The 13608-nt window shown below is 34.1% G+C and overlaps 1 pseudogene; it reads left to right on the top strand.

Moving 5' to 3' along the window:
- The first annotated feature begins 5063 nt into the window (after nucleotides 1-5063).
- LOC113179524 (U2 spliceosomal RNA) lies at nucleotides 5064-5230 on the top strand (annotated as a pseudogene).
- Nucleotides 5231-13608: the final 8378 nt, after the last annotated feature.

The raw sequence follows: 13608 nt of genomic DNA, 5'->3' as shown, positions 1-13608 counted from the left end.
TATCACCTAAAGTGAAGAAGTGTAATTGTCCAATGACCTACCATGTAAGTATATGCTATTGTGCTTCTCCCAGACCTAGGTAATTGAGAGAGGAGAGGTTAATTTATGGTTATTTGTTTTCTCAAATCCCTGTTTAGTAAACAGTATTGTAAGTTTGGGCATTTATTTATTTGGAGACAGGCAAAACAAAAATAATTTGAAATAGCTTGACAAACAGTGAGCAAGTAATATATAAAGTGAAATCTTAATTATAATTCTCTGGAAGTAGAGGAAGAGAAAAAGATCACCTTGCAGATGATAACTAAAAAGTGAGTAAAACAAATATATTAGACAACTTAAATATCCATTGTTAAATAATTCAGGGACAATCAAGTACTACTTTTCTTTCTAAGTTTGTGACATAAAAATAAGTGATGTCTGACTATTGTGGCTTGTTTTTTTATGACTATTATACTATTATACTAACTAGGTCCCTGAATAGGATACACTGCACAACTTAACCTAAATTATCCCCATGTGTAGAGTCCAAAGTTTCTGTAAATCCTTTCTCTTTCCTGCTAAATCCTAGCTATACTCTTTTGAAGATTTATACCATTAACTTAATCCTTCCTATTTAGAATAAGTTATACTCCATATATATATAATGTGTCAAGATATAGCCTACTGTCATGCATATCTAAAAAGAAAAAAAATCATATAAGATTTGTTCAGTTAGAAAGCTGGCTCTACTCTTAATATTAATGTTGTTTCCATTCATTATGATTCATTTTGAGTGTGAGATTGACAGAAAGATTTTGAATTCCAATACTCAGCTTTTAATAAATAATTTCACAAATTCTGTGACAAAGAGAGGAATGGGAAATAGGATGGTGGCAAGTATCTTGACCTTTGAAAGACTCCCCCTCAACAGGAAATAAGGAAGAATTCTTATACTTAAGAGCCATGGTGGATTAGAGTGGTGCTTACATGGCATGTGCTTGTTCTTCTTTCCTTGATTTCTTAGCCTCTTACATACAGTACTTTCTAGAATTAGTCACGTTCATTGTAGTTCACTGACTAAATTGTACTCGTGAGAGATAAAAGTGTAATTAACTAAAAAATGCAGATGTTTTTACATTTTCAATGCCAGCATCTTGAAGTGAAACAATAAAGGTGAAGGAAATGCCCAACTACTGAAGGAACTGAGTAGTTCCAACCACTGAAGGGACTTTCAAACAAAGAAGTGTCTCTTTAAACTGACTCTGCAGGTGGATCCCAAAAGCACTATTATAAAGGAAGGAGAGTATGTTCATGTGTTTTCTGGAAGGTTATGTGGGGGCCATGGGGTAGTGTGTGTACCACTAGGGGATAGAAAGCTTCTTTGCTTTCTTCTAAAAAGAAGAAGAGGATCTTTCCAAACAAAAAATCTTTTTTTTTTTTTTTGAAACCTGTGGAGGCTACCTTTACACTTCACAAAGAATAAAGGGGCTAGGTAAAGTCTTAAATTGATCCTAAGAGGCCTGGGGACAGCTGGAATAAGCATCATATGGATTCCCCAGACTCTTGTTATAAATCCAAACAGCACATGAACTCTTTCAGAGAAGGTATTGGTTGTCAAATGATTGCCCTCTCTTCCATAAAATAATTCATGATTATATTGGTCTGAAACACTTGCTTTGAATTAGAACAGGATATATCTGAAAATCTTTAGATTTAGATTTTACAAGCTAATACACAGATATTTTGTATTTAAAAAAATGATATCAGTAGAAGTTTCAGATAGTTCATAAAAAAGGGATATTTTCCAAGTAATTTGTAAATATGCAATCAGCAAAATATATAATAATGTTGTCCTTGGCATCTCGAACTTCATTTTTATATTTTCTTACCTCTTTCAATAATCCTGATAATGTGTTTTAGTTAATTAACATTTTATGTAATTTGAAAATACTTGTAAATAGGCCATTCAAAGCACAAAAATATTCACAAGCTCTTGACTTTGGAAATGACAACTGAAAATAAATAAAACTAGTCATTTAAGAGTTTTCTCCTTATAATACATCCAGTTCAATCTGTTCTTTTTTGTATTGTTTTGAGACAGGGTCGTGCTGTGTTGCCCAGTTATCAAACTCCTGGACTCAAGTAATCCTCCTGCCTCAACCTTCCACCAACTCAGTAAGAAAAGAAATACATTATTCATGTTTCTTTAGCTAGTTTTTGTATTTAATGATCACAAACCAGCATAAAGACACTGTGATGAAGATAAATAAATATCCAATTTAGAGACCCAGTGGGTTTAAAAAACATCTCTATCATTTAATGCCTTTGGAAAAGTTAAGTGCTGGATATTAGTCTTTTGTAAAATGATACTACTAACTATTGCAGAGTTATATTTTAGTGATATTAACAATACACCTAAAAAGACACTCTAAAACTTCTTAATCATGCAGCAAAGTTTTAAATAGGGCTTGATATCTTTCATCATATATTCTTTAGGAGAACAATAATATACATATTTCCTAAAATTTTAATCCCAAAGAGTGTTAGTGTTTGGATATAAAGTGACACCCAAAAGCTCACATATGAGACAATGCAACAAGGTTCAGAGAAGAAATGACTGGGTTGTGAGAGCCCTAACCCCATCAGTGAATCAATCTCCTGATTGATTGATTAATTAATTAATTAATATCCCTGAGTGGTGACTGAAGGCTGGTATGGTGTGGCTGGAGGAGGTGGGATTTGGGGGCATGACTTTGGGGTATATATTTGTATCTGACAAGTGGAGAACTCTCTTTGGTTTCTGATCACCATGTGAGCCACACTCTTCCACCATGATGTCCTACCTCACCTTGAGCTCTGAGGAAGGGAATCAATCTTCTAGAGACTAAGACCTCTGAATCCATGAGCCTCTAAATAAATCTTTCTTACTTTACAGTAACCCCTATGTAAACCTTTCCTCCTTTATAGTTTTTCAGATCAGGTCTTCTAGTCACAACAGCAAAAAAAGCTAACTGAAACAAGACATAAGATAAGTCAGCAGGGCTCCAATTTACTGCATTTATTTATTCACAGGTACCTAAGATAAATAATCAATCCTTCTTACAAATTCTACTGGGAGGTATCTTGGCAGACACAAATGGTAAATATGACCTGAACTGTCCACATCCTTGAAATATTTTAACCAGGCTGTCTCTGCTTCATCTATGATATATAATGGCTAGGAAACTAAATAAAACTAAACAAACAATTAAAAAAAAAAACTTTGAAATTTCGGACATGTGTGATTAAATGGGTATAGTTCATTATTTCATGGCCAAATTGTTTCCCATTTGTATGAGATAAACATACACACACACACACACACACACACACACACACACAGAGTATACTTAGAGGATTCTTATGTTAAGTAAGGCTCAGAGAATGTCCTAATTTGTAAAAAATAAATTAGAGAGCAGTGTTCATGTGCCACAATCTGGGTTTTTTTGTTTGTTTGTTTTGTGTGTGTGTGTGTACCTTTTCTTCAGTTATATATTTGAATTTAGACTAAATATACTTGTCAAGTAAGATCTTTGAGTCTTTTTGGGTCTGTTTGGCAATTTAATTATATGTGCTTTTTAAAGATTGTAAAAGTCATTTATAAGACCATTCATTCACCATCATTCATTTCATTTGCTCAGGCTAAAAGCCTAGAAATTACACACACACACACACACACAAACACACACACACACACACATGTTCTTACCCCCAAATCTACTCAATGATCATATCCTAACATTGAAACCTGATATTATGCATTAGGTATATTTATGCATGTCTGCTATTGCCTAGAGTTAAGGCACTCCATAACAGATGTAATGGTTGCCTAATTTTTCTCTTGCCCCCATTACTCTGTTCTGTAATCTACTTTTAACACTGCTGTTTCTCAGTCTACTGTTACTCTCCACAGAGTAACAGTTGGTTCACTTCTACCTTTGCAAATCCTTAATATTTTCTCTCCTTTGATCCACTACACTATCTATGATCCAGTCACACCAACTTAATATTGTTCCACTATCAAGCTGTTTCCTGCCCAAAGACCTAAACATGTAGTTTTCTCTGTGTATTTCTTTCAATTGATCAATGCCTTACTTTAAATTTTACTTTTTTCTTTAAGATCTCCCTAAACCCAACTCTTTTATTATAAAGTGTTACAAATGTCTTTGTCTCATGATCAATTTTACCAAAGCTGCAAAGTTTTGTCATTTTCTATTCTCCCTCAAGCTCAGTGAGAGCGAGGATATTTTCACCTCTAGTTCATTGCTATAACTTTATGGAATGAATTGCCAAAAGGACACATTCAAAATGTTCTGTGACCTAATGTAACAGCTAAATCCCACGTGAGGAAAATACAGTCAATAGTTGCCATAGTTTCTCAGATGACTAATATTGAATTATCCTTTTGTTTTTGCTCATCCCCATTTGGGTAAAATATGCTATTGCATTAATCCCATTTTCTGGGCCAGGGAAATGAGGCTCAGTGGTAGAGCACTTGCCCAGCATGCATAAGGCCCTAAGTAAAATCCCCCCATACAAAAAAAAATGTCCTACTTTCATAATGGAGTGAATATGATTTTTCAAAGTGAATGCCCAGCTTTAAACAGTCAAGTCTTTGGGGTGTTTATTAAAGACATTTGTTGAGATTGAAAACTATGAACTTCTTTCTTTCCTTGAGAAAGAAATATGAATAGCTATTCAGAGAACAACAATTAAATGACTCTTTTAGGAGTTGGATATCAAACATAAGATGAATGTGGGACCAACCCTGTCCTCTCAAATGTTTGTGAGGCTGAACTTGCCAGGTAAAAGAAATATATTCTGAGTAATACCCACAGTATAATTCTATTGATTGTCAACACAACTCCATTTCTGAATGCATAATATCTACTCTGTAGCTTTAGAATCTTTTTCAGGCTATAATTTACTGAAACATCAAGGGAAGATATCTGAAGAAAAAGACAATATGTGGCTCAGAAACTGACTTCCTTAACAAGACTCCTAAAGCTAGAGAAACAAAATCAAGAATCAATAAATGGGATGGGCTAGCTTCTTGGCCTTTTGGCTAAGATCAAGTGTATTATCTATTCTTATCAGTTTAATAAATGGTATGGAATCAAACTAAAAAGATTCTTCATTGCAAAGGAAACAATCAAGAATGTGAAAAGAGAGCCTACAGAATGGGAGAAAATCTTTGTCACTTTCACTTCAGATAGAGAATTAATGTCCAAGTTACATCAAGAACTGAAGAAATTAAATAAATACCAAATAAATAATCCAATCAATAATGGGCAAAAGAGTTGAAAAGACAATTCTTGGAAGAAATAGGATCTGTTAACAAACATGAAAAACTGCCCTACATGTCTAGCAATTAGAAAATTGCATACTAAAACCACACTGAGATTCCATCTTAGTCCAGTCAGAATAGCAAGTTACAATGAATTTTGGTGAGGATGTGTGGAAAAAGGTAAACTCACACATTGCTGATAGGATTGCAAATTGTTGCAACCTCTCTGGAAAACAGTATGGAGATTCCTCAAAAAACTAGGAGTGCGGGGACTGGGGATATAACTCAGTTGGTAGAGTGCTTGCCTCACATGCATAAGGCCCTGAGTTCAGTGTCCAGGTCCCCCCCCCCAAAAAAAAAAAAAAAAAAAAAACTAGAAATGGAACCATCATTTGACCCAACTATCACACTCCTCAGTTTACATCCAAAGATTTAAAATCAGTATACTACAGTGATGAAGCCACATCAATGTCACAGCAGTTCAGTTCACAATAGCAAAGCTATGTAACCAACCTAGATGCCCTTCAGCACATGAATGGATAAAGAAATTGTGATATACATACCCAGTAGAGTATCACTCATCGATGAAGGAGAATGATTTTATGACATTTACAGGTAAATAAATTTACCTGGAGATTATCATGCTATATGAAATAAGCCAGTTATAAAAAAAAAAGGTCAAATATTTTCTTTGATATATGGAAGCTAAACTACAATACGTGGGGAGAGGGGAAGAATAAATGTTTGATAGATTAGATAAAGTGGATAAAGGGAAAGGAAAAGGAAAAGGAAAGGGGGATAGGAAAACAAATGACAGTGGAATGAATCCAAAACAACTTTCTTATGTACTTAGATGAACACAGTATTTTTCTATGTACATGAATACACCATTGTGAATCCTATCATCACGTAAGTCTATAACAATGGAGTCCTAACTAGAACAAGATATATTCCATGCTAGCACAATTAAATCAAAATGAATTCGATTGTCATGTTAAACTAAAAAGAACCAATAAAAATAATTTCTTAAAAAAAGAAAAAGACGATGTGAGCAATTACTTTCTAGTAGAAGAGGTGAACATCAGTTTGTTCTTACAGATACTTCTGGCTTTTAACAAGCATACAAGCATGATATAAATAGCTGTAAGCAAAAAAAAAAAAAAAGCAACAATTTAATCAGATGTTAGATCCCATTTTACTGACAGAAAGAATGTATTGATTTGAATTTGACTTGTCATTTATGTCATTTAGAGAATGGTTGTTAGTGGACTGGATTTTAAGCCTAATTTGCTTTTTGAAATCCTGCATGAATTTTTTTTGTTTCATTCTGTGGCCCAAAGTGTTCATATTAACCAATCATTGTCTTTTTTAAATTGTGGTCTAGTATATTAAATATGCATTGTTTGAAGCTTTTAATTGTCATAGAAAATGTATTTTTAATAGGAGTGTAATTACAATAAATGCTTTCCCTCATGCATACGTTACCGACAAGCATATTATTAGGTGAATGTACATATGTGCATTTGCTAGTCATTATGTTAGCATCCAAATATGATTAGCACTCAAACATTAGATAGTAATTTCATCTTAACAGGTTTTATCATTAAATCATCCAATTATTTTGGTTTTGAAAGAAATACTTTTAAATTGTAGAAACTCTTTTCTTATTACTCAACATGTGCCCATCATAAACTTGATTTGTTCTACAAAAAAATGATGTACATAGGGACCACTGAGCTGTCCAGCATTATTGGTCATTCTCTACATGAATACTTTACTTTTTTTCATTTGAGATTTTATTCTATGAATACTTTAGAGGTTTCTTTTCTTTTCCCTTTTTTGCGACTTTCCTTCCATTTTTACATTTCCTTCCTTTTTTTTTCTGTTCCTCAAATTTCTCATGCTTTTCCTCTTTTCCATCAAGATTCTGTTTCATCTACTGTAATCTTTTTTCACTTCTTGCCATCAATAACATCTTTGTTTCTACTTTAATCTTCCATAAGCAGAGCAAATAAATGACCATGTGTTTTAATTATTTATTTATTTTTAAACATTTTTACTTGTAGATGGACACTTTCATTTTATTTATTTATTTTTATGTCGTGCTGAGGATTGAACCCTGTGCCTTTCATGTGCCAGGTGAGCACTGTACCACTGAGCTACAGCCCCAGACCAAATATAATTATTTCCAAAATCAAGCTAAATTGATTTTGAGTAAACAATCTTTATAAATTCCCTTCTACTATAATGCATAAATCTTTGTATATGGCCCTTAAAATCTAATTTTAATTTTTCAGATCCTTTGGATCTGATCTCTATTTTCTATTTTTAAATATCATATGTAGGTACAGACATTTTTTATATAAATACAACATTTTTAAGGAACACAGTTTATATATATATATATATATATATATGTTATTTGATATATATATTTGATGTCTATATAATAAATGAAATGCATATGTCATTTTATTAACTACTAATGTATGCATATGTAAACATACATGTACATGTATATGCATGTATATATATATATATATATATTTCTAATAATTAATAGTAACCTTTAATTAATGAATATTTTTAGAGTGAAAAACTATTTTATAGGTGATAAATAATAATCAATTCACTGTCAATGTAATAAACAGTCAATTTTATTGTAAAATTATTTACAGTATTCATAGCAAGTAGTTTAGATTATGTCAAATATTTTTTTCCATTAGAAATATTTTGCTATTTTCTAGGTTCTGGGCATTATGCTACCTAGTAGCTATAGGAGACACATTTAATTGGCGAGATTCCTGAACTTCAGATGTTATTTGATGTTGGGAGTGAGAAAAGCTACAGAGAAGAAATAGCTTTTAAGTATCTGTTGTAGAGAGGTAGGAATTCTGTATTGTCAGCATTCCATTTCTAAAGGGCAAGTAGACATGGAATCAGAATGTACTAAGGATTCAGGAAAGATTATGTAGTATGGAATTGCAAGTAGTTCAATAAATATCAGAATCCTTTTTTTCTCTGGCTCTCTTGGATCTTTGTGAACAGATTATCTGAGTACTTGTTGTTTTTTTTTTAGAATAACTCCATTATTGTTGTAATTTATATCTTGTGTTGGTCAGCATTTTGTCACTCTTCCATAAGTAACTGATGAGAGCAACTGAAAGGAGGAAAGAATTATTTTGACTCACAGTTTCAGAGGTTTCAGTCCAAGGTCAGCTGGCTCCATTACTTTGGGGGCAGAAAGTTCTGGAAGAAGGGTATGGCAGAGGGAGGCCATTTAATTCATAGCAGACAAGAGGATACAGGGAGAAAGAAAGGGGGAGGAAGTGGAAAGCAAAGGGGAGAGGGAGGGTGCAAGGAGTTAAAAATTTCTTTGCATGGCATATCCTCAGTGTGTACTTCCTCTGACTAGGCTCCACTCCCTAAAATCTTCATCACCACCCCCATAGTGCCATAAAATTACTAATCTGTCAGTGGATTAATGCACTGATGAGGTTAGCACACCCCTGATCCAGTCACTTCTCAAATGCCCCACCTCTGAGCATCACTGCTTTGAGGCTCAAGCTTCCAACTCTTGAGTTGTAAAGGGACACTTCATGTCTGCCGCAGTCTGGCTGGGCACAAATCACGAGCCACTGAAGCAGGAACAAACTTTATTTTTTTACTGCAAGAAAAAAACCTCACACACGCTCCTAGGGAATCCTCCCGAAAGCCACGCGGCTCCTGCAGGAACCCCAAGCCGGAAATAGCTCCCCCAGGAAAATCCCTCCTCCTGCACTTGGCCAACCAATGGGAACTCCCGGGGAATCCCCGTGAGAACTCAAAATAGCGCAAGAAGTCCAAAATAGCGCGAGAATGCAAAAGTAGCGGCAGAGGCGGATATTAATGCCTCGCCTGTCAATCAATACTGTTGGCAAAATGCCCAGGAGCCATACAGACTCAGCTGTGGCTCTCAGCACATGTCCAAATCAACAAGAATAGAGTATTAGTCACATAGAGGACAGTTGTAAAATATATATATATATATATATATATATATATATATATATATATAAAATATATTTATATGAATTAGGATTTGACATGATGCAGTAAAGGAATGTCCATGGAGATTATGTAGCTATTTTCCCATGTGAAATATTTCCACAGTTGGAAGAAAGTTGTTTTTTGTTCTGTTCCTATTTCACATATTCATTGATTTTTTGTTAGCTAGCTACTTGTTTGTAGAATTGTTTTTATTTTAAAATAGGTTGCAATCAGGTATGTACTCTAAATATTTAGAAAGGAAAAAGTCATATAGGCTAATCTTACACATTGCTTTTCAAGTCTTGCCTCTATTTCTAACTAGCTACCAGACCCATCACGATAACTTCAGCCTTGCTGGTTTCGAATACCTTCATCTTTAGGAAAAGGCAATGGAGTCAATGATCTTCTGCCACTGCTTGAGTCAAGATGATTATTATCTCTGTTTTGTTGTAGTCCAAACTGATGCCCAAGTAAAAGTTCCCCATCCACTTATCCTTGTACTTTTTTTCTTTCTTTCTTTTTTTGGTGGGTTTGGTGGGGATGGGTACTGGGGATTGAACTCAGGGACATTTGACCACTGAGCCACATTTACAGCTGTATTTTGTATTTTCTTTAGAGACAGGGTCTTACTGAGTTGCTGAATGCCTTGCTCTTGCTGAGGCTAGCTTTGAACCTGCAATCCTCCCATCTCAACCTCCTGAGCTGCTGGGATCATAGGCGTGCGCCACCACGCCTATCCCTTGTACTTTTGAACACTGAAATTTAGAAAGATTTGTAAAAGGTCTCTGTATTTTCCTCTTGTCTGTATGAGCATTTTCTTTGAATGTTAATAGAAATGTGAGCTCATGTTGAGCCTGCTCATTAGATCTGTTTACATAATGATTTCAATTAAAATGCTCTTGCAAAATAGTAAAAGAATTATCATTTATGGAAGTAATTGAATTCACCAGACATTTTATCTATATTGTAATTAAGCAAGGTAGGTAGTTTCCTTCTCATCTGGTAAATGAGAAAAAAATAAATAAATTATTTTCCATAGTTGCTTGATTTATGTTATATGTATTACACTACAATTTTTAAAACACCAGAAATAATTCTTAGTTGTCCCTGATATTAAAGTTTTGGAAAATATATTTGACTTCAACTCAGAGTTGTATGAAGGTCAAGTTGATATTATAACATAATTTGCTCTTAAAAAATGGGGTCAGTCATATATCCTATGAACTGTGACTGTGTCTGATAGTCAGATTTGTGGAATTTGCCATCCCATCCATCTCCAACCTTTGCCCCTAAGTTCTATATTTTTCATAGTTTATTACTCTTTTCATCTTCCAGTGACCTCATGTCAATCACATAACAACTAATAAAAAAGGAAAAGTCTTATTGGACTCATGTCACTCAAATCACTAAAATATTGTGGAACATGATATAGCAGAGTGTTTAAGTGCAAGAATTATAGGAATGGAATTTTTGCCTTTAAATCCAGGATCTAAGACATAATAGGCTTGTGATCTGTTCAAATAAGGTGAATTCTCTGTACATTAATGTCCTTACTTGTACAGTGGGATAATAAGAGTAATATCTAACTTGAAGTTTTTGAGATGAGTTAATTTTATGAACAAGTTTAGATATTATAAGCTATGTGATTATATGTATTGTTCTTACAGCAATAGAAACCTGAGTCTTTTAGCTGTTCCATCTAATTTGAGCTTCCCACATTTGTAATTATGACAATTTATGCAATTGGAAGTTTACTTCTGAATTCCTGAATTCTTCTCCTGATTAACTGACCACATCTCTCTCTGATACCATTTTTATGTTTCATTCTAATTGTAGAATCTCTGTCTCTAAATTGCCAGCAGAGCCATACAAATTCCATGATTTCACAGATGACGCTGGAGTTATGATGCTTGGACTGCATCAAATATTTTATTAATACAGCCATAATTTCTCAGAAGAATATTCTTCAGCATCCATTTTCTTGGTCCAGTTTTATTATATTGGCTCCATCTATAGTGGGAGTGAACTCTAAAAATGCCTAGAACTCTGAGCTCCAGGAAATAGATTCCATCCCATTAGAGTCACCCTGACATGTTGTCTCAGAATGTGGAGGATAGAGGTACAATGTGCTGGTTAATGGGAAATTTATCCACAAGATGGTGCACACTGCTTATATTTTATTATAAACTCTCTATCTTGAAAAAAATGTTAGATACTACATTTTCAATAAATGGGCAGAATAATGCCTTTTGATGGATAGATTTAATGTCATGTATTATAATTGGTCATATTTTATGTTTCAAGCTCTATTAAGTTTTAGAAAATTAACTATATGTGTATGTGCATGTTTGTGTGTATGTGTGTGCCTGTTTACATTTGTAACTACAATATATAGATTGCATCAATGTTACACTACTCTTTATTAGATAGTAGAGATCAAGAACACTTGAGAGAATGATGGGTGACATAGACACAACAAGAAAGGGGAACTTTTGTTTTCTTTTAAGTTCTGTGCAAAAGTAGAACAATACAGATATATTAAGTATTTTAGAAACATTTGCTCTGAGTAAAGGAATGTGTAGACATTGACGTATTCTCCATATGCTAAATTTAATAGATTTTTTGGGAAAAAATAGTTTGTCTGGTGCTTCCTTTTTAATCCCCTCACTGGGCTACACAGTTATCAATAGACATGATTTGCAATTTTTGTTAGACTGGTGGTAGGTACAAGAAAACAGAGATGAGATGTGTATGTCATGGGAGTTATTTACAGAAGTAGATATGATATGACAGGCACAGCAACCATAGAAGAGGTGGCAGTTGCTAATTTATGTTAGACCTGTTCAAGCCTGACCTCATATATGTCATTTCCACTAACAGGAGTATTGGTGGATGTGTCCAATATTACATTTGATAGATCAGATGTCAGCTGGTTAGACAGCTCAGCTCAGGATGGACCATGGGTAGATTTCCATATTTCTTAAGGCCAGAGAAGTCAGAAACTACTACCCAGTAAAACAGATATCTATAGAGAATTACAGGGCATTGTTACAAAATTCTAAAACACTGCAATTTGATTTCCCTGTAGGGGTCCACAAAAGCCTCTCTTCAGTAATCCTCTTCATCGGATACTCTAAAAAACACATCACTTCCTCTTGCATCCATATGGTCCATGTAGCAGATGAGCTTTCCCAGGATCTTGTACCTATTACTACAACTTTGTTTGCTTTAGGCCTCACTCAGAAGTGAAACTTTTGGATTACTTGGTAAATGAGCTAGAATAGCATGCCCAACCAATATATTTCTTCAAAATTCACAGTCTAAACATTGTTATATTTTTCACTTTAATAGAGCTGTATCTACAATATATAATATGTCTATGCTGTATACATACATATTTGTTTAAAATTTATCAACATACAGAGTCTTTGGATTGCTGTATGTCTTTCCCACTCTTCAATTCATTTGAATCTTATTAAATATCTAAGCTAGTCACTATTTTTAGCTCATCAGCTCCAATCTGTATAACATCATCAATTTAATGGATGCATATGGTAATAGGGAAGAGAGAAGAATCAATATCCCTGTGGGCTACATTACAATGTATTTGATACATCTCTAGAGTAAAAGAATGAAACTCTGTTTAAAAACTTGCTAACTGTATGAAAATGGTTCCTGATGTCCTTATAATAGTCAGGAAAAGAAAAATGACACTCAACAGCTAAACACTTGAATATCAGTTGTTATGATATTTATCTCACCAGCAGCTGTGGTTGAAATGAAAGACACCCCTCAATTATAATAACCCACTGTCTTTCTCCCATATCTATTTACCTTTGCCACAGGAAAATAAGAAAGCAGAACTGGAACGTGACCAGAATCACAAATTCTAAATAGTCTGAATTTGAGATACTGGAATCATCTTCCAGGCTTTCTAGGTAGACTGTATATTTATAAGTCAAGTAATTCATGTGGTGTTTCTGTCAATTTCTGTCTGTATCTGTTCCAATTATATATGTAAAAACTGAGAAAATGACTATTACATTGGTTTGGAGTCCCACTGGCCCCAGCTATGAAACAAGCCTGGGGCAGATGCATTATTCACATGACTTCTACATCCCCCTAAACTGTTTGTGGGACCATAGTGCCACTTTTACTTTCAGTAACATAATTCCCAATTGTATTTGAAAACTATAATTATGTTTCCTTTCCCAGATCGAATCACCCTGATATAGGATCAAGATTTCATTGTGGAAAGTTTAGGAGAAAGACTT

The sequence above is a fragment of the Urocitellus parryii genome, chromosome 4 (genome assembly GCF_045843805.1).
Source record: "Urocitellus parryii isolate mUroPar1 chromosome 4, mUroPar1.hap1, whole genome shotgun sequence".
Taxonomy (NCBI): domain Eukaryota; kingdom Metazoa; phylum Chordata; class Mammalia; order Rodentia; family Sciuridae; genus Urocitellus; species Urocitellus parryii.
This window is presented reverse-complemented; position numbering and strand designations above follow the sequence as displayed.